This window comes from Alosa sapidissima, chromosome 1, assembly GCF_018492685.1.
Source record: "Alosa sapidissima isolate fAloSap1 chromosome 1, fAloSap1.pri, whole genome shotgun sequence".
In the NCBI taxonomy this organism is placed as follows: domain Eukaryota; kingdom Metazoa; phylum Chordata; class Actinopteri; order Clupeiformes; family Clupeidae; genus Alosa; species Alosa sapidissima.
The window spans coordinates 94,771-117,072 of record NC_055957.1 but is presented as its reverse complement, the minus strand read 5'-3'; the positions used below and the strand labels follow the sequence as shown (position 1 = coordinate 117,072).

The window sequence follows — 22,302 nt, the reverse complement described above, 5'->3', positions numbered from 1 at the left end:
CAACCATCATAGGGTGGTCAAACAAGCTGGTTAACAAGCTGGTCAACCAGCAAACCACCTTAAGCTGGTCAGGCTGGTCAAACCACCTTTAGCTGGTCAGGCTGGTCAAACCACCTTTAGCTGTTTTTCAGCAGGGATGTTCTCTCTGTGTGTGGTGTGTGTGTAGAGTCCCTGCTCCATGTGGCTGTGCGTCTGAAGTTTCTACGGTATGTGGAGTTCCTGCTCTGTCAGCCTGGAGGGCTATTGGCTGCCACCTCAGCCAATGAGGAGGGGGACACACCCATCCTGCTGGCTAAGAGGTCCAATCAGCTACAGATCCTCAGTCTCCTGATGAAGTAGGGACGTGTGTGTGTATATGTGTGTGTGTGTGTATATATATATATATATATATATATATATATATACTGTAACCATTTTTAACCCTGTTCAACTTACAAATGTAAGTTCATTTACTGCCTGAGAAATTTGGCTAATTTTACTACGGTGCTATGAGGGCATGTACTAAAGCTGTGCTATGAGGGCATGTACTAAAGCTGTGCTATGAGGGCATGTACTAAACGGTGCTATGAGGGCATGTACTAAACGGTGCTATGAGGGCATGTACTAAAGCTGTGCTATGAGGGCATGTACTAAAGCTGTGCTATGAGGGCATGTACTAAACGGTGCTATGAGGGCATGTACTAAAGCTGTGCTATGGGGGCATGTACTAAGCGGTGCTATGAGGGCATGTACTAAACGGTGCCTTTGTGCCTCCTAACAGACTAAATATCATGACAAGTGCTGTGCAACATGATCAGGGTCTTACATGACACCACTGTGTGTTCAACCCAGTAATTTTGAAGAAACCGTATAAATCACATGTTTGTAGTCTAGGCTGTGTGTGTGTTCAACCCAGTAATTGTGAAGGAACAGGAGTACAGAAGTATAAATCACGTGTTTGTAGTCTAGGCTGTCAGTCTACCTGTAGCCAAAAGTCCATACCAAAGTCAAACTCATGCCTTTTCCCATTTCCACAGAGACCAAATGTGAAGTTTATGTCCAAAATAACTATGATTCAGCATGGCAATGTTTATATATTAATATGACTGTATATTTATATATTGCAATGTTTATGAATGACTGTAACAACATGGACACTCCAAATCAGAGCTGCAGCTGTACGCATGCAGGTATGTGTGTGTGAGTGTGTGTGTGTGTGTGTGTGTGTGTGTGAGTGTGTGTGTGTGTGTGTGCGTATCGAGTGTGTATGTGTGTGTGTGTGAGTGTGTGTGAGAGTGTGTGTGAGTGAGAGCTGCAGCTGCATGATACTGAATGGAGTATGAAGGACCAAAGATGACCTTTTCTCTCTCCCTCTCATTTTCCCCTTCTCTCCATCTCTCTCTCCTTCTCTCCTTCCTTCACTCCATCTCTCTCCTTCCTTCTCTCCATCTCTCTCTCCCTCCATCTCTCTCATTTTCTGACTCCTTCCACCCCCCCTCCCCAGTCCTCCCAATCCTCTCTGCGTGCCATTGGCTGGACAGACACGGGTGTGGGCGTGTCCTTCCCTTCTGCTCCGGTTCCACCACACCTCCCGCTCTCTGGCCCTCTCCCAGAGTGTGTCTGAGTGTGTGTGTGAACGTGCATGTAGGAGTGTGTCTGTGTGTGTGTGTGAGTGGACATGCAGGTGTGCGTCTGAGTGTGTGTGTGAGCATGAATGCAGGTGTGTGTCCGAGTGTGTGTGTGAGCGTGAATGCAGGTGTGCATCTGAGTGTGTGTGTGAGCGTGCATGTGAGACTGAGAGTGTGTGTGAGTGTGTGTGTCGCCCAGAGAGTGCTGCAGAGTCTCAACTGTCCACTCACCGAGCAGCTGTCCTTCTTCTGAGAGAGTGTGTGAGGGACGATGTCCTGTTAAACAAGGTCAGTCTCACACTCTTACACACACACACACACACACATTATGCCCTGTTACACAACATCAGACCAAAGCACACATGCGCACACACACACACACACACACACACACACACACACACACACACACACAAAACTGCTAGTAAGCACTGTTTTGAGTTATAAATATCCAAGTGCAGAATTGTGTGTAATGTAGGCGAAAGTGAGAGTTTGCAGGGTCTCTATTGCTGATTGGATACAAAAATATCCCATCGGAGGGGACAAAGCCAATCCACCTAATAAATTAAACTGTTGTTTTATCATCCAGATGATGGCCTAAATGATTATATTTCATATTTTATATTTATGATGATATTTCATAAAACATCTGATGTAAGTAAATGGAGCATTTAGATCCCAACCAATATTGTCTGGTAATATAAGAAATTATGAAGGCTATTTTGCTGTGTAAATCCAGAAGTTTCCAATTCCAATAGGCCTATGAAGTTTAATATAGCCTAGCCTATGTTTTAGACAAGGCTACATTGATTGCGTTGTATTTATATTTGCCTATGTGAATATAGTAAAATAACTATTTGGATTTTAAAATAAATTTAGATTTTGCATACAGGGTCATAAAAATATTGGTAACACTTTATAATAACTACACACAATTCAACTAAAGTGTTGAATAATGACGTGTTTAGAGAACTGCAAAGCTGTGTTAAAATAAGAATTTGACCAGGGATGACCACATTTTTGGCAGAAAAAGGAAAAAGTTAATAGTCTTAATACATCATAATTCATAATGATGTGCCGTACCTAATGCTTCAGTTGATGTGCTGTTCATGAGGTCACGAATGACAGACTATGAATGTATGTGAATTCCTGATGATTCATGAGATATTAAGAAATGAAGTAATACATAATTCATGAATTAATTAATGCATGAATTCATGATAATTCATGTACCCTTACCGTGAAGTGTTACCAAATATGTTCATAAATGATTAATACTTAATAAATTATGCAATATTATTTTGTTGATGAATTAATATTTCCATTATTTAACAGTTGTTACATACACATGCACTAATGTTTAGTTAGGGTTAGGATACATATTTTATAAACCACTGTAAATACGGAGTTAAATTACAGTATTAGGAAGTGGTTTATAACATATGTATCCTCACCCTAACTAATCATTAGTGCATGTGTATGTAACAACTGTTAAATAATGGAAATATTGCTTAATCAAAAACATATTATTGCATAATTTATTAAGTATTAACAATAATGTATAACATATTTTAGATATAGGCGTATTTACTATGAAGAAACCATGTATAACTATGTCAACAAATGCTTTACTGATGATAAATTATGTATGAACAATAAATTACTAATGATGAACAAACCATTAACTAATAAGTAACAAAGGCTTAACTCATTGAATGCCAAGCTGTTTTCGGAAGCTTTGTCCTAGAGTGCCAGCAATCTAGACCATTGTTGATGATTTTTGTACAGCCACAGCATATTCTGTGTTATAGCTATGAACACATACAATAGCTCGATTAAAAGGTGAGACTTTAAGCTCTCGGTGGGTGCAAACCGTGTATTTCTACACGCCTCTGTTCCTGAGAAATCCCAAGCTAAACATTGGCTAGTTTTCATCAAAATCGCTGTTTTTTTCTAGAAATGGAGATATCTTTCATGAAATATGAAGTGTTGCCCGTTACTTACTTGTGTAAACTTTCCGGGAAGTGATCAGCGAGACCTGGCGAGACTGCCACCTAGTGATAGACCCACGAAAATGGCCTGGTTTTGACCTGACGTGCATGCGTCACTGATTCGACCCAAAGCGGCAACCGAGTTATGATAGAATCTCCAGATAAAATGTCCAGATTGTGCGTTTTCATGAGTTTCACGATCGTCATATATTTCATTTCCATTCATCACAGAGTTCCCAAAATCACATATACGGTGTGTTAGAGTGTCTAGTTTCGTAATTTAACAAAATTTAATATTACGTTTTTGGCACTCAACGCATGGGAAGGAAAAACGTAATATTACACTCAATTTTGGCACACACTTTTTGGCACTCAATGAGTTAATAAATGATGAATTGTGTGTAGTTATTATAAGTTAGTATGTGTGTGTGTATAAATGAGACCTTTTCCAAAACACCACGACATGGTCCAATTTTTGAAAACAATAATAAGTCAGTTAATGGTGTATTTCAGGTAATATCAAAATTCCACTGAAATTACTTGGAAAACAAAACGTAAATAAATATTTATGATGATGATGCATTAAAATGGAGGATATAGTGTTTTGTAAAAGAGCTCTTCATATGTACAGTGTGTGTGTGTGCATGTTTTGTATGTGTTTGAGCATACATGTGTTTATTTTTGTATGTGTGTGTGTGTTCATGTGTGTGTGTGTGTTTGTGTGTGTGTGTATGTATGAGCAGATTAATGCACTGAAGTCGGGGGGCCCATCTGTATCAGCTGACTCCATCAGTAGACGTAAGTTTTGTGTGTGTCTGGTGTGAGTATGTGTAAATCAGACCCTCCAGGAGTTTGAGATGTTGCGATGTTCGTTCCTCTGCAGTTTTGATGACGATAAATAGAAGGCTAAGTATAATGATCTGCTTACTTGCACCTCTCAACCTGATGTTGCTAACCTAGGCTATAAAAGTAAGTTTATGTAGGCCTACTTGGTTTACTTTTATATCTGGAGATTATAGCTAAGTCCTTGTAGCAAATGTCTTGTTTGCTTGTAGGCCTAGTTCATGTAGTGCTTCCAAAATCATAGAAATTATCTAGAAATGCATTGGCAGAGGAATTACAATAGTGGAAAAAAGTGGGAGATTACTAAAAAAAAACACTGAGTCACTTAATCTTTGTGTCAGACGTTCTTGAAATATCACACAAGGTGGGTTTGACCTTGACATTTCACTTCATCATTGAGTCCATACAAATGTTCACACCAAATTTGAAGCATGTACGTCAAGCCGTTCTGAATTTGTGACACAAGCACAAAAGCTGGCCTTTGGAAAATGTAGTCCAGAGAAAGCCTAATTGTATGTGTAGCGCCCCTACAGGGCAAGTTGACTACGCCACCCCTTGAGGTATAGTTTATCTGAGCAAGGGGAACTCTAATAATGTTGTCGTCACAGTTGGTGAAAGTATAAAAATATAATCTTTATTTTAGAAATAGGCTCACAAGGCAGTTGGTTAGTCACCAGATAAACAAAAAAGAAATGAAAGAAAAGAAAGGGAACCACATGGACAAGGGTAGGGACTGGGGAACCTCAGCATGGGCCAATAGGAAGACTAAGATTAGGCCAGGTCTTTCTAACACACGTGGTCTGGCGCACACTGAACAACACACGTTTAGGTGCTGGGAAAATACACTCAGGTGATACGTGGAAAGGGAATTAAGAGTTCATCCTACACACACACACACACAAATGTGACAGCAATTAAGAGTTCATCCTACACACACTGCCGTTGCTATTGGGCTACTGGAGTGGGAACACTAGAGACCGGCTACCCCAAAGCTAAGTCGCTAATGGGCCTGCTAAACACTGAGGCTTTTAACTAGGATGAGGGAGGGGAGACACTGGACAAAGAGAGAGAAAAAAAACACAAATAATAATAATAATAAAAAAAAGAACAAAATAAATCCACTCTAGCCTACGGCTCACCCTTTTTACACAAACACTACGGCCGGTAGGCCAGAGGAAGATAGACAACCCAAACAAACAAATAAACTATGGACGGCACCAAACATATAAGTAAAAAGAGAACAGCAACTAGCAACGTTGTATAGTTGCAGGGATCTTTGACACTGTCCAAGGAGGCTATGGCTTCTGGAGAACCAGTCACCCACCGCTACAGTAACCGTGCTGCCGGACACTGGTGAAATAGTACATAAAATGCTACATTGAGTCCAGTATCATACTACAGACAGAAGAAGGCAAACACACAGCTCAGTTCTATAACGTACCTTCTAGCTGACGTTACTAAAAACACGGCCGCATTCGCACCATGCACACACAAGCCTGCCACGGTCCTACCCGCGTCTGCTCTCCTGTACAACAGTTAAACAAATGCCCACTTAGCAAACTAGTTATCGTGACAACAGAACGTGAAAGAAACTCCGACATACCTGTGGACTTGCGGTGCGGTAACACCAACCCGGAACCAGCTGTGTTTACTACGAGCTACCGGCTTAAGGACCCCAGGTGCCTATAAATAAGCCTGTCGGTAATGCGGCAGGTAGCTTAATCAATCACCCCATTCCCACTTAATGACGTAGAGCATATGTTGAGAGAGAGAGAAAGAGAGAGAGAGAGAGAGAGAATCATGAGACTAGCTGTGCAGAACGGGAGAGATAGGGAAAACAGCAAACTATTACTGGCCCAGGCTACATATGCAATGCAATAGGCTACCTGAAAAACGGGGCTTTCTGTTGGTGTTGATGACTGCTCATTCTGCACCCAGATAGCAATTAGTCATTGAAACTATGTTAAATCAACATTACTTTGTCAACGTTAAATCATTGAATCAACGTCACACTGCAACATGGATTCTACATCAGTTTTGCACCCTTCATTATTATTGAAGCAACGTTGAAATTCTAACTACAGATGAACAGGATTCGAATGGTATTTCAACTAAAATTAATATTGAAACTATGTTAAAATTACAACCAAACTAAAGATCAACATGATTTTGAGATCAACATGATTCGCATCCTGCTTTATCTACAGCCACGATAAATTTGGCTAGGCCTAGGTAGGTTTGGTTTAGGCTTCACAAGCATGCATGAATAACCATTGACAACTTATCAGTTTGAAAAGCAAGTGCATTTATTCACTGTTCTTCATCTAGAAATTCATGTGTGCTGTGCTTTCCTGCCATCCATTCAGTATAGCATCATGTTGCAGTCAGCCTGATCCTCCACCATCCAGTAGCAGAGTGAAGCGGCACCAAACAGAAATAGAAGGGGGGAAAGACACAATTAGATAAATATGTTCAACTGAACAACAAATTAACAGCTAAGCCTACAATCAAGTCATTTTACGCTACAACCTACCACTCATACAAACGTAGTTCAAAACGAAGGCTAAGTTTCAGCAAGTGACTGCCATAGAAGGCCATTTCCCTCGTCAGGCCAGCTATCAGTAGGAAAGGTGGCTGACAATTTGAGTGTGAAGCTAATTATTACTTAGCTGCAAACACTACTGCCGCCACTGCACACAACCGCAAACCTAGAAACATTCCCGAGGTCTATCTAACATAGTATAACTTACCTAATCCTCGGTTATCGCTTAATCAAGTTATGAACTTAGTCGACATAATAACAATATTATCAAACTAGTTAGAGTTAAACTTAATGTCCTAGCAGCTACGAGTTTGTTGCTAATCGATGACAGGCAACGCCAGCTTGCTTGCATGCTTACTTGCCTAGCCGAGTTGTTAAAAATAGACTTCACATACTCTATTCGAATAAAAAACACAAATTAATTGTAACTAACATTGGGTGTGGTAGGAAAACGTCCATTTTGTAATAGTTTGTTGGACGAAGCAGACACCAAGAACGTAAAACTTTCTTGAAGAGAATTGACCTGTCGCTAAGCTCCGCCCCCCATTGTTACCGTGTGAAAACTCGGACAAACAAACCAGACTTGATTAGAAATACATTGTGGACAATGGCAGCTGACAGTATATGAAAGCAGGCTTTGAGGACGTTTTGGTCGATAAAGGATTTACTTTCCTCCAGAAGCTATCAAAAGGGACTTAATTATGCTATGGAGGGGTGTATTAAAAACTGTAAAGAATACATACAAGGTGACAAGCAGTTGTGGCGAGTAGCCGTGCAAAATCACCGTGCAAAAACCACTGACGTTAATGCTAGCTAGCTAGCTAGTGGAAGATTGATACTAAGATATGTGAGGTTACGTTCATATTTGATGTAGTAAGAATATAGTAGTTGGTTAAGGCGAGACACTACAGGTGAATAGGGTAAAATTTTTAAATAATAGACATCACCATGAAACTTTCTCAGTTGATTACTTACACAAGTATGAACAAAAAATGTATTACAAGTTTTTGAAATTCGAATGTTTAATTATGCAAATTATGCATTATCTCATTAAATATGCACAAATTTGCATATATTTTCGGAAGATAGATCTGAACATATGATAAAGCCTGGTACAAAATTATTCTTTCATTTTGTTTGCATACAAGATAATAATAAAATTACAGAGGGATTTCAGGATATCTGCTTTCATTACCTAGGAAATCAGAATATACTGTCCATAGCCTTAAAAAAGCGATTTTTGCCTTATATTTTTGATTAAAATGTCACATAAATCAGGCCAGGAATGATTTATTAACAAATCCCTCTGTAAATATCTTCAGAATACTGCTAAGTGTATATCTGGAAAGTTTGGTGTACATAGGTGCTACATAGGCTGAGATGTTTCTACTGGAAAATGATAAAAACTCAATTTGAGAAAACAGCCTTGGAACACAGCCAAGAGATTCCGTTCTCAGCCTAGACTCGCCTTTGAACTTTCACGATTAGTTGCGGTTACAAAGGAAGTGTCCATATTTGGATAGCACAACGTCATGCAGGAAAAACAGAGCTTTCCAACGGTACTACACATGTTATGTTTTGTATCACGGTCGCGGTAGAGCATGAAACGTTAGAAGACTAACTTGTGGTGAATTTAGGAGAAATATACAGGCGCGAGTAGACAAAATGTAATGAAATAAACACCTAAATGTGTAAATCGGGCTTTGTTGTTGTAGTAGTGTGAAAGAATACATGCTAAGGTAGCAAATTAGCCCAAAATCTCGAAATTGACCAGTGCATGAAAAAACGATGTTTTCACCTGCCGTGTCTCGCCTTAATGAGCATTTTCATCTTGGGATTTAACAGGGAACCTGTGCCCACGTTGTTGGCTTAGTAGCCTACATTACGTCGAGCTATTGCAAACGCGAGAGACGTCCTGTAGGCTACTGTTGATGGAAATATACCCCGTTTTCTAGCCTGTCGGGGTACCGGCTATCAGTATTACACGTCCCCCATGCAAAACGTTTGACAATATCAGTCGGGTTTTTTTTAGTTAATAAACTCCATAAATAACCATTAATTTGTCATTTTATGCCTCCTCCCTGTTGTTTCCTATGGAGTTGTCCGAGCTGATGTCCGAGTCCCGCTGAGGCTGAACTGTCATTGGCTCATCATCGTTCTAAGGGTGGTGCTTAGCGACAGGTCAATTGAGCAGTATGGTTCAAAAGCGATTAATTACAGGATGTGTAGGACTAGTTTAGGGAGCGCCAGATTGTATGCAGGTGGACCCGCACCTGATTACTTTACGACCCTTCTAAATGAGCCCCCTTTGTGATGTCATAGAGAGAAAAATATGTTTTTTTAACATTTTTAATCCCCTATTTCTCAAAAAGTATAAACTTTTTAAAAAAATCTGAAATGATAACTCTCTTGTCCAATTCTAGACCTACACAACGGTTATTTCAACATGTCTGTACATTAAGCGGTTAGAGCCGCATTCATTTTTGAAAAGCTAAAAAGAAAAGGTTAGAAGAAGCCAGGAGATTTCTATATATTGGATTCCATCCACTATAATATTATTGCAAGACACTTATCTTTCTATCCAAGAAAGATTTAATTTGAGTTATTTTTGACATTTATTTTAACTAATGCCATAGAAAACATCTGCATATCCTAATGCACTATGTGCATAAAAATTCCACTCATAGCCAAAACCAGTGAGATGTAAGCCTTCCAATCCACTCAGAAATGTAATTCGCCTTATACACCCGGCGGCCAGAACGAGGCTACAGGGTACAGTTTCCATCACACTTCAGTCCAGCAGATGGTGGTAATGCACTCCGTTTGCAAACTACTAAAAGAATAAAATATCACAGAAAAAGAAGAAGGGTTCACTGGCCTGCCCATGGAGGCTGGTGTACCCATCTCTTTGCCAACACCCATAGAAGCCCATTCAGTCAGAATAGAAATGACATTTGCTGCCGCTAGGGTGCGTCTAGATTTCTAGGCTATTCTAGTGTATTTTTGGTGTGAGTGTGTTAGTAGTGTGTCTTGAAAGTAAAGCTATCATCTCTCATCTCTCATAATATTGCCATGTGTATGTTAATTCTATGTATGAGTGACGTTGGTTTTAATTGGTTAAATGAATGATGTTGATTCTGAGTAACATTGATGTTTTATGGTGTTTTAAGCCCCCAACGTCATCTTCCAGACAGTGCTGCATGGAAGGCACTAGTGTAAGGCAAGGGTTAAGTTAAAGTTAGGGTTAAAGTTAGGGATCGCTGCCTTGAAGTCGACAGTGGGGGCTTAAAACACCATCGAGCAGCATTGATTCTGACTAGTTAAATGAGTGATGTTGATTTTGATTGGTTAAATGAGTAAACTTGATTTTGATTGGTTTAATGAGTGACATTGGTTCTGTTAATTTTCTCCCTTAAAAGCTCAAAACAAAGGAAGTAAACAAATCCTGGTGAGGCCACACACACACACACACATGCACACACACACTAACATACACACTCACACAGATGTAGACACAATGAAATATAAATACAAAATTAAATACATACAAAAAAGAAACACACAGTGGAACTGACATACAATCAAAATGAACACACAAACACGTTTCTCGAATGGAGTATATGCTGATGAAGGCAGTGCAGTGATGGCATTTGTCATTATTTTAAAAGCTGCAGTAGTGCTATGATAGATCTCCTGTTTGTTTTGCGTTGTCCCTCAGGCCTTATTCACCCGGCGGCCAGAATGAGGCTACAGGGTACACTTGCCATTACACCTAAGTCCAGCAGATGGTGCTAATGCACTCCGTTTGCAAACTGCAAAAAAAAAAAAAAACTCACTGAAGAAGAACAGGCCAGTGAACCCTTCTTTTTCGGTGAACTTTTTTTTGGAAGTTTGCAAACGGAGTGCATTACTCTCCACGATCTGCTGGACCACCGGGTGAATAAGGCGATTAGAGAAGAAAGATGAAGATTACTCCTGAATGTGTTTAGTGTGTGTGTATATATGTGAGTGTGAGTTTAGTGTGTATAGTATATGTGAGTGTGTGTTTAGTGTGTGTGTGTATATGTGAGTGTGTGTTTAGTGTGTGTGTGTATATATGTGAGTGTGAGTTTAGTGTCTATTGTATGTGTGAGTGTGTATTTAGTGTGTGTATTGTATATGTGAGTGTGTTACTACATTGCAGGAAGATGACGATTACTCCTCTTCTACAGAGTCTGGTATGTTAATCACTTCATCATTCCATACTTGGTCTCTGTGTGAGTTTGTTCTAACTCCACCCCCTCCCCAATAAAAACACACATGTTTTAGTGTTAATTTCATCAGAAGAGACAAACAGAAAATATATTCAACGAGAAACAGACAAGATGTATTGACATTATAAAACATTAACCATGACAGTATCAACATGCAATATTCCTGAAAATATAGCTCTAATCCAGTGTAGTGGAGATCATTCTAATCCAGTGTAGTGGGTATAACTCTTTCACTAATCTGGTGTAGTGGGTATAACTCTTCCTCTAATCCAGTGTAGTGGGTATAACTCTTTCTCTAATCTGGTGTAGTGGATATAACTCTAATCCAGTGTAGTGTTTTGTCACACTGATCTTTAACTGTTGCATTTCTAATCCACAGATGTGAGCATGGGTAAATGGGACCCCAGCCTGGAAACAAATAGGTATATGCACACACCACAAAACGTTATGAAGTACGCATGTAGTGTCCAAGTGTACATTAACAAGAAATGATTGCCAAACACTCTAGCTGGATAGCTTACTGATAACCATCAGAAGATGCTATCTATTTTAGTGCTGACCTTAGGTATAGGCTTAGGGTTGGGTTATGATTTTGGCCTACGGTTATAGTGTTGGGCTTTTGGTTGGGTCATGATTTTGGCCTAGGGTTATAGGGTTGAGCTTTTGGTTCGGTCATGATTTTGGCCTAGGGTTATAGTGTTGGTCTTTTGGTTGGGTTATGATTTAAAGCATAGGGCTATGGCTTTGGGCTTGTAGTTGGGTTATGATTTTAAGCATAGGGCTATGGCTTTGGGTTTGGGTAGTTGGGTTATGTGATTTGCAGTTGCAGCACCATGGCTGTGGAATCAGCAGGCCCTGGACTTTGAAAATGCTTTCTCTATCTTTGCTCTATCTAGGCTCAAAACCCACCTTTTTACCTTGGCCTTCCCAGCCTCTTAAGTAGATAAGTAGTTATCATACTGTATTCCTTGGCCTTCCCAGCCTCTTAAGTAGTTATCATACTGTATTCCTTGGCCTTCCCAGCCTCTTAAGTAGTTATCATACTGTATTCCTTGGCCTTCCCAGCCTCTTAAGTAGTTATCATACTGTATTCATTGGCCTTCCCAGCCTCTTAAGTAGTTATCATACTGTATTCATTGGCCTTCCCAGCCTCTTAAGTAGTTATCATACTGTATTCATTTGTTTGCTTATTTCTATTGTATATACATTTGTCTCATTTTGGACAGCACTTTGGTCTGTGAAAGCTGTGTTTAATGTGCTTTACATTTTACATGCTTCCTAATACTTTTTTCGTACATATCTTTGCAGTTACCATGGGGATGGTGGTGGTGGTGGTAATGATGATAATGTATATGATGCTGTTTTTTTGCAGTTCTGGCAGTGATGTGCAAGATGAAGATGATGATGTTTCAACAGAAGCTAAATGTGATGAATCTATATCGCTGACCAAGGCTGAGGACACTCTGGGGTTTTATAGAGATGAAGATGAGGACTCTCTCACTTTTCTTCTTCCAAAGAGTTCAACAGATTGTGCCAGCGGAGGAGATGTTGTCATAGGTGGGCATATATGTACAATCAGTCAAGACAGTTCCACAGACAGTACCAGGCGTGGAGATGTTGGCCCAGGAGAGAGTTCTACAGACAGGGCCGGGCATAGAGATGTTGCCTGGTGCAAAGATTTTGCCGGGCATAGAGATGTCAACCCAGGAGACTTCACCTCTACCAGTACAGTCGAGTCTGAAATGAGATTAAATGAAGATGGAGCAAGAGCCTATGTCTCCTCAGGCTGTCCAGAGAAGTTGGATGCTGTTGTGTTGGATAAAGGAGGCCATGTCTCTTCGATCTGTCAAGAGAAGTTGGAAGACGATGTTGCATTGGATAAAGGAGGCCATGTCTCTTGGGTCTGTCCGGAAGACGATGTTGCGTTGGATAAAGGAGGCCATGTCTCTTCGATCTGTCAAGAGAAGTTGGAAGACGATGTTGCGTTGGATAAAGGAGGCCATGTCTCTTGGGTCTGTCTGGAAGATGATGTTGTGTTGGATAAAGGAGGCCATGGTGCTACTATTGTTCCAGGGAGGTCTGAGGAGAAGCATTTGAACAGAACCCTCAGCCTCCTGACTGAACACATGAGGAAGAGGAAGGTGGGGATGCATCAAACCCACATTTACTACAAATAGATACCACAGACCATAATACTAATAGATATCACGGACTATAAACACTTACTACTAATAGATAAACATTTACATCTAATAGATAGCACAGATCATAAACATACTATATATACTAATAGATTGTTCAAAACGATTTACTTCAATTTCAATTGAATTACATTACATTACACATGCCTCATGGAGCTTTAATCTATTAAATGGTGCTAAATGCTGTTATTGGTACAAATGTTTGAATGTTTTACATTCATTTATAGTGTTTAATGTTGTTAATGGTGTTTATTTGTATTGTGATGTTTATTGTTATCTGTCTTTCTGTTTATTATTATTTATTTTTTTTGACAGGTCTCCAAACAACAAGCTGTGACAACCTCTCACAATCCCAGCACACCTGGCAAGTCATACGACCGGCTGAGTTCTGATTCACAGGCCTGAACTAGTTCTCTACAATAGACCGGGTTTAGTCCTCTACAATAGACTTGAACTAGTCCTCTACAATAGACCTGGGCTAGTCCTGTACAATAGACCTGGACTAGTCCTGTACTGTAGACCTCATCTGGTCCTGTAGACCTCATCTGGTCCTGTAGTATAGACCTCATCTGGTCCTGTAGTATAGACCTCATCTGGTCCTGTAGACCTCATCTGGTCCTGTAGTGTAGACCTCATTTGGTCCTGTAGTGTAGAGACCTCATCTGGTCCTGTAGTGTAGACCTCATTTGGTCCTGTAGACCTCATCTGGTCCTGTAGTGGAGACCTCATTTGGTCCTGTAGTGTAGAGACCTCATCTGGTCCTGTAGTGTAGACCTCATTTGGTCCTGTAGTGTAGACCTCATCTAGTCCTGTAGTATAGACCTTATCTGGTCCTGTAGACCTCATCTGGTCCTGTAGTGTACACCTCATCTGGTCCTGTAGACCTCATCTGGTCCTGTAGTGTAGACCTCATCTGGTCCTGTAGTATAGACCTCATCTGGTCCTGTAGTATAGACCTCATCTAGTCCTGTATTATAGACCTTTTGTGGAAGTCTCTGTCCTGTCACAAAGTGATGGCTGTCAGTAGACACACACACATACTGTCTCTTTATCTTTCAGTAGACACACACACACACTGTCTCTCTATGTCTTTCATTTGACACACACACACACACACACACACAGTCTCTCTATGTCTTTCAGTTGACACACACACACTGTCTCTCTTTCTTCTCTAAGGGTCATGCTTTATATCCCCAGAAGGTGAGCAACCATCTCATGATTCAACAACCATCTCACAGAGGTAGTGTATGTGTGTCTGTATGTATGTGTGTAATGTATGTATCTGTGTTTATATGTATGTGTGTGTGTGTGTGTATGTTTGTGTGTTTGTAGGTGTGTTTAAGTATGTATGTGTGGGTGCATACATACTTAAACACACCTACAAACATATTATGTGTGTATGTATGTTTAGATAGATAGATACTTTATTGATCCCCAGGGGAAATTCAAGAAAGTTTGTGATCTGCATTAGCGGTGTTTATATGTATGTGTATGTGTGTTTGTAGGTGTGTATGTATGTATGTATGTTTGTGATCTGCATTAGGGATACAAAAGTAGGGGCCATGTTTTGGCATGTATCACAGTTTTGGGACACAGTAATGTGGAGTCTACATTTTAGTGGAGAATACTAGGCAGAAAATTTGGGTCAATTCCTTTTCCATTTCTCTCCATGATCTTTCATTTAGTCCAGGACAGGGATGGGCAACTTTGATGATAGAGAGGGCCACAAAATGTTCTTGTCGCTGTCAGAGGGCCAGATGTGATCGCACACGTCCACCACTGGGATATCAGGAATCAGTAAATATGTATATACGGTAGCCTATGTCTGTACGGTTTATTAAACCAACATGCATTAATTTAATATTTTCTATGTTTAAATGCATTTTTAATATTACTTCTATTCACCAATGAACTTGAAATACACTAAATAAATATTACACATTCACAATAAACCTTTTCCCCTCTGCAATTGGTAATAGTGACTTGTAAAAAGGCTCTATTGTTAGTTTATCTTAACCAGGGTTCCCACTCGCTTTTAAGTTAAAATGTAAAATTCCATGACTTGTAGCATCACAAGGACATTAACACACAAAAAAAGAACACATAGGCCTTGGTGTATGTCCTAAATGGTCAGGGAAATAAGTAGCAAATCAACAGTGTAAATCATTACTAATAAATGTCTGACAATTCTTTTTTTATGTAGCAGGCCTTTTGCTGTAGAGATAATGACTCCCTATCCCTATCCATACAGGATAGACTATGTATAGCCTAATGACTCCCCTGCCCCGTGTCATCACCTCTGCTCCTGCTGCGAGCAGCATGGCCAGCTCTGCCTCGTGCGCGCGCCGAGTGGAGAGAATTTGCGCAGTTCGGACTAGGCCTACTGTCATTCTCATTGCGACTCCCCACACTGCCTCTAAGTTCCCCCCTAACTATCCTATGAGCACTTCGACCTCGTCTAACATACCCAGTGGCATTAGACAAAGGCTCCACCACGTTACTGTCGCCGCGATTGCGGAGAAGCACACGGTCAGAAGGCAGAGCTGGCCATGCTGCTCGCAGAGGTGGTGACACAGGGCAGGGGAGCCATTAGGCCCTGTATGGATAGGGATAGGGAGTTATTACCTCTACAGCAAAAGGCCTGCTACATAAAAAAAAAAAAAAATGTCAGCCATTTATTAGTAATGATTTACACTGTTGATTTGCTATCTATTTCCTGACCATTTACTATGACCATACACTATGTGTTCTTTTTTGTGTGTTCATGTCCTTGTGATGTGTGTGTCTTTGTCAGCTAAGAAAACAACAACAAAAACAACAAAAAGAAAAAAAATACTAACATTGTCTCTTGTCTTGTCTCGTCATCTCACTCCTGATCTGTGCCTTGCCGTGGCAAGTGAGCTTTTGAACTAAACAGGTCTTGTGTACTTGTGTTTGTGTGTCATCTGAATAATATATATGTGCCCCATACATGGAATCAGAGTGCCTACTGTACTGTATGTAGAAAATGGAAAATCTCTACAGCAAAAGGCCAACCTACCGCTACATGCATTTGGTTTGTTTCTGCCATTTATTAGTAATGATTTACACAGTTTGTTTACTACTTACTATTTACCTGAGCAATCAGTATTGTGCAATATAGCATACAGAAGGTGAGGGACATTTTGGGGGGAAAGAAGTGGTGCATTTTATCATTCAAACATGCAACTTTTCATGAAAATTCTATAATCCAAGATGGCCGCCACCATATGACGTCATAATATGCACATTATATATAAACTTTGGGTCATCCTTAATATTTCTCTAATTTACATAAAGTCTCTATCTCTTATCACTTTTAACCCTTTAGGCGCCAGAGGTTTTTTTCCGAAACGATCAATTTTGACATATCACTTTTAAGATATAGCCTTTTGAAATGAATAAGAGATAGAGACTTTCTGTAAATTAGAGAAATATTAAGGATGACCCAAAGTTTATGTAGAGATTAAATGTTTATATCTAATTTGCATATTATGACGTCATATGGTGGCGGCCATCTTGGATTATAGAATTTTCATGAAAAGTCGCATGTTTGAATGATAAAATGCACCACTTCTTTCCCCCCAAAATGTCCCTCACCTTCTGTATGCTATATTGCACAATACTGAATGCTCAGGTAAATAGTAAGTAGTGAACAAACTGTGTAAATCATTACTAATAAATGGCCGAAACAAACCAAATGCATGTAGCGGTAGACTGGCCTTTTGCTGTAGAGATTTTCCATTTGCTACATACAGTAGGCACTCTGATTCCATGTATGGGGCACATATAGATTATTCAGATGACACACAAACACAAGTAGACAAGACCTGTTTAGTTCAAAAGCTCATTTGCCACGGCAAGGCACAGATCAGGAGTGAGATGACGAGACAAGACAAGAGACAATGTTAGTATTTTTTTTCTTTTTGTTGTTTTTGTTGATGTTTTTTTTCTTAGCTGACAGACACACACATCACAAGGACATGAACACACAAAAAGGAACACATAGTGTATGTCCTAAATGATCAGGGAAATAGATAGCAAATCAACAGTGTAAATCATTACTAATAAATGGCTGAATTTTTTTTTTTTTTTTTTATGTAGCAGGCCTTTTGCTGTAGAGATAATGACTCCCTATCCCTATCCATACAGGGCCGGCATTCCCATCATCTTGTGATAGACTATGCATGACCTAATGTGTGTGTGTGTGTGTGTGTGTGGGAGAGGGAGAGAGCGTGTCATCACCTCCACCATGCAAGCAGCATGGCCAGATCTGCCTCGCGCGCGCCGAGTGGAGAGAATTTGCGCAGCTCGGACTAGGCCTACTGTCATTCTCATTGCGACTCCCCACACTGCCACTACGTTTCCCCCTAACTCTCCTATGAGCACTTCGACCTCGTCTAACATACCCAGTCGCATTAGACAAAGGCTCCACCACGTTACTGTCGCCGCGATTGTGGAGAGGCAAAAGACAGAAGTTAGCGCTATTAGGCTACCTCCAGCCTTGTTCGCCACACCACTAACACCCTGCTAACTTCCCGATGAACACTCCGAACCCGTGAAACATTATTCCCACCAGTGACATTGGGCAAACGATTCAACGTTTGTGCTTGGTGTAAGCTAAACTATGGAGTAAACTCTCACTTTGTCCAGCTGCATCATTGAAGGCAGGGACGCATCTGAAGCCTCACTAAACGAATCACCGTCATTTCCTGAAGGCAGATATTCCCCTTCAGAATCAGGGTCCGCGAATAGAAGACCCAACACTTCATTTCAGGTAAACTTTTTTGATGCCATTAGACGATAATCTAATGCAAATACTCGCTAACGTTGACAATATCGCTCTGACTAAGTGGCTCACACGCACACTAGCTCCGGTATTGCACGCACTGATTCAATGCGCTGTAGCTCAAAAGTTTTGTTTAAACCATGACCTTTTTCGGACTCGGGGATGACGTATGACATGTCTGCCACCTAGTGGAGTGGATGTCGAACGAAATATGACACCCTATTTGACTAAATCGGCCGTTTTATTCAGTACCGCATCTTGTCGAGTAAACTCGACAGTGGCGCCTAGAGGGTTAAGATATAGCCTTTTGAAATGAAGATGTCAAAATCGAACGTTTCAAAAAAAACCCTCTGGCGCCTAAAGGGTTAAGTTTACTTTATTTATTATTCCTTTTCACCTACTTTTTGGACGAACTACTGCTCCTAGACCATTTGAGCTATCGACGCAGTTCGAACTCCAAAAATTCAGGCCCGAACCGGTGTAACTTGCTTGTTACTTTCGTGTCGCTGGCCCTTGTCGTTTTCGCGGTATTCCCGTTTTTCGGCGTTTTTGAGCCCCATTGAAATGAATCGCGGAATGTTCAAGGATTCTAATTCCGATTGTGACATCACAGCTCTAATTGTTTAAGCTTGCACCTGGCAGAGTTCTAAGCCATCTGGCAATGTCTAATGGGCTGGGCTGGGCTGTCTGTGTATATGAAGGTGTGTGCATGTAACCTTTGACCCGTATGTCCGATTTTCATGAATGAGGTACCATTGGAATCCTCGAATGAAGCCCAGTTCAATGCCTTGCCAGCACCAAGTGTAAAGGTCATGTAAAAAAAGATTTTTTAAAACTTTTTTTAAAAGTGAATCCATGTTCATACAGGTCATTTAAAAAATATATATATATTTTCCAAATCCATTCAGCCCAGTTCAATGCCTTCCCAGCACCAAATCATTAAAAAAAGATTCGAGCTCTGCCATCTTTTTTTAAAGTGAATCCATGTTCATACAGGTCATTTAAAATAAATAAATAAATAAATTCCCAATCCATTAAGCCCCGTTCAATGCCCAGCTAGCTCCATTCAAACTTAGTCATGTAAACAGTTGTATAGATTATAACATTGAGAAACACACATTCATTCAGATATTATGCACATCCACGCAACACTACTATTCAAGTTAAGTTACTTATCATTGCCCGCAAGAAGTCCACAATCAATTCAATTTTCTTGCCACGATCTGTGGAGCCACCAAACAACGATGCTTGAACTAAACTTAGTAAAAATAAATCGCTACCAAGGCTCCAAATAGCAACACACTTACACCGTAGCATAATGAGGATATCTACATGTAAACCGAAGCATTGAGAACTGTGTAAGTCTACAGGCAGTTTATTAAAAAGAAAAACAGTACCGTTCACATCTCGTTCACATATACAGACGGGCGCCATCTTGGGAAAACAGAACTCTCTAACTTGAACGTGTCGGGTCAACGTCAACAATAAGTAAGTTAGGCTAACGTAAACGTTAGCTATTTGCTGTTGTCATATGCTTTACGTGATGGCCATTCATCACACTGTTTGGATATTACTTGGCAGTCTGAATCAGAATTACCTTAGCTCTCAGTAAGTTACAGTTTATTATAGTCATGTGATTTACATAAAGTAGTAAACAACAGTAATGTTAAACGTGTCAACAAGTTAGATTCTACCCCACAAGCCACAATAGGGAACGTTCAAGTAAGCGTTAGCACATATACAAACCTATTAATGTTAGCTAACATGCTAAGCATTGAAAATGAATGCGTTAGCAATAGCCACTGCTTTTTTTGAGCTGACAACTAAGCCCTGGAAATGCGTTAACGTAATCAGCCAACCAATGAAGCAATGAAGTGAATTGAGTCACTTTAGGTACTACTTTCACGAGGTCTGTAGTTCTGTCAAAATGTATCTTATCTTTGAACAGACCACATGGTTATCTTCCTTAGACTTCGTAGATGTAGTTACTACAATTTGGAGGCGAAATTCGAAGTGTAAATATGGTTTTAATTTGTAAACAGAACAACCGCGATTTTGCGAGCTAGAAAAAAGGAAGTGAATGAATGAATAGTTACTGCTTTTCTGAGGGCTGGTGTTCTCATAAAATCGACGTAATCTTTGAAAAGACTACCTGGTTATCTTCCTTAGACTTCGTAGATGTAGTTACTACAATTTGGGGTCGAAATTCGAAGTGCAAATATGGTTTAAATGTGTAAACAAGACGCCTGATGTTTAAAATATGTTAATGAATGGGCACAGTATTATTGTGTACAGTAATGGGCTATCAGTAGTATGTAAACAGTTCATGTGTTATGTGATTTACATAAACTAGTAAACAACAGAAATGTTAAAAGTTGGTATTGTGTTTCCTGAATTCTTGCATTCAGGCATTCAAATGAAATGTAATTAAATAGCATATATATACTCTGTCAGTGTATGATGCTTGCATGAGGGAAACATCCCAAAACAACTGCACCCATATAATTGCTGTTGTTTTGAGAAGTATTTCTCATGTAAGCATCATGCAACAATGCGAAAACAATGAAACTATTGTAAGCCTAATTATATTTTACATTAGTAAAGCAGTACTCTGATGTGCATGCTTTGTGAACAATCTTGGCACTTTAAACATTGACTGTTTTGAAGTGCATGTATTATTAGAAATAATAATAATTGTGATCTCATTATAATTTGATGGGGGGTGGGAGGAGGGGGTGGGTTCATGTAGGTGGGCCCTATGACCCCAAAGTATGCCTTGACTGGGCCTCAGGTCAAAGAAGTTTGAGAAAGGCTGATGTAGACGACAAAGCAGCAAGGAGGCGTCGTGTGATCATTTAAACAAGTTTTATGACAAGGTCGATGAGGGTGGGAAAAATCGTACTTTTCTGTGCAAACTTTGCCCGCACTTCAGTCACATTCAGTCACATTGTCTTTTAAGAAAATGCAGTCCATTTTTCGGTTCCAGCAGCCAACAACCTCAGAACTGACCCTTCAGGCCTCTCAGGAGGCGCTGGTCTTCTAACCTAGTGACCACCATAGCAACCAGCATGATTGCCCTAGCAACCAGCATAGCAACCACAATATTTATGTGTTTTAGCTTATTGGATGTTACGTTAATGCAGATAACTTTTGATCCGTGTGCCCGATTTTCATAAATGAGGTACCGTTGGAATCCTTGGATGAGGCCGAGTTCCATGCCCCTGATCAAACCCACTCTTGCAGTTCCGAGGAACCGCAATTCTAGTGACAACTGAAGCCTTATTAGAGGATAACAGCCTACATCTATAATGACAACTGTATAAGCCTTATTAGAGGATAACAGCCTACATCTATAATGTTATTAGAGGATAACAGCCTACATCTAGAATGTTGTTAGAGGATAACAGCCTACATCTGGCTCCTGGTCTGTAGTCTGTGTGCATGTGAGTGTGTGTGTGTGTGTGCATGTGAGTAGGCCAAGTGTGTGTGTGTGTGTGTGTGTGTGTGTGTGTGTGTGTGTGAGTAGGCCAAGGTTAATTATGAATGACCCACATTGAAGTGTGTAAGTGTGTGTGCTGAGTGTGCAGTGTGTCATTGGCGCCGCCAGCCGTAATCCTGTACGCACTGTGCGTACAATTTTTCAACGCTTTATTCATGAAACCATTCAATATTAAAACAATAAAAATAGCTTGTGTATTAATTGAAACATGCTTTACGCACAAATAATAGCCGTTGTTTAAGGCAAAGAGAATGGACATCTCAACATAAGGATACATTAGAAGATGATGATTGGTGTAAACTTTGTCACAACATGATAAGCAATTCTGTCGCTTAAAGTTTGGGTCAATCAAACAGCAGTGTAAGCAGACCCTTATTGTTAGGTTACCAGAGGTGTCTTTCCTCTAGGCCTAGACCTATGGCAAAACGCGTTCTAACCTAGTGACCACCATAGCAACCAGCATGGCCTAGGCCTATGGCAAAACGCGTTCTAAACTAGTGACCACCATAGCAACCAGCATGGCCTAGGCCTATGGCAAAACGCGTTCTAACCTAGT

At 40.2% G+C, this 22,302-nt stretch overlaps 1 protein-coding gene and 1 long non-coding RNA gene across 2 annotated transcripts in view; both read left to right on the top strand.

Moving 5' to 3' along the window:
* The first annotated feature begins 11,152 nt into the window (after nucleotides 1-11,152).
* LOC121722853 lies at nucleotides 11,153-12,818 on the top strand. The gene is made up of 3 exons (XR_006034891.1): nucleotides 11,153-11,200; nucleotides 11,616-11,658; nucleotides 12,609-12,818. It is a non-coding gene; the product is annotated as an uncharacterized LOC121722853 (long non-coding RNA).
* Nucleotides 12,819-14,631: 1,813 nt separating this feature from the next.
* The window catches only part of LOC121722837 (rho guanine nucleotide exchange factor 28), a 78,443-nt gene continuing 70,772 nt past the window's right edge, over nucleotides 14,632-22,302 (top strand). The window contains exon 1 of the mRNA XM_042108642.1: nucleotides 14,632-14,680. The gene's annotated coding sequence lies outside the window, so the exon portion shown is untranslated. The remainder of the gene's footprint in view (nucleotides 14,681-22,302) is intronic.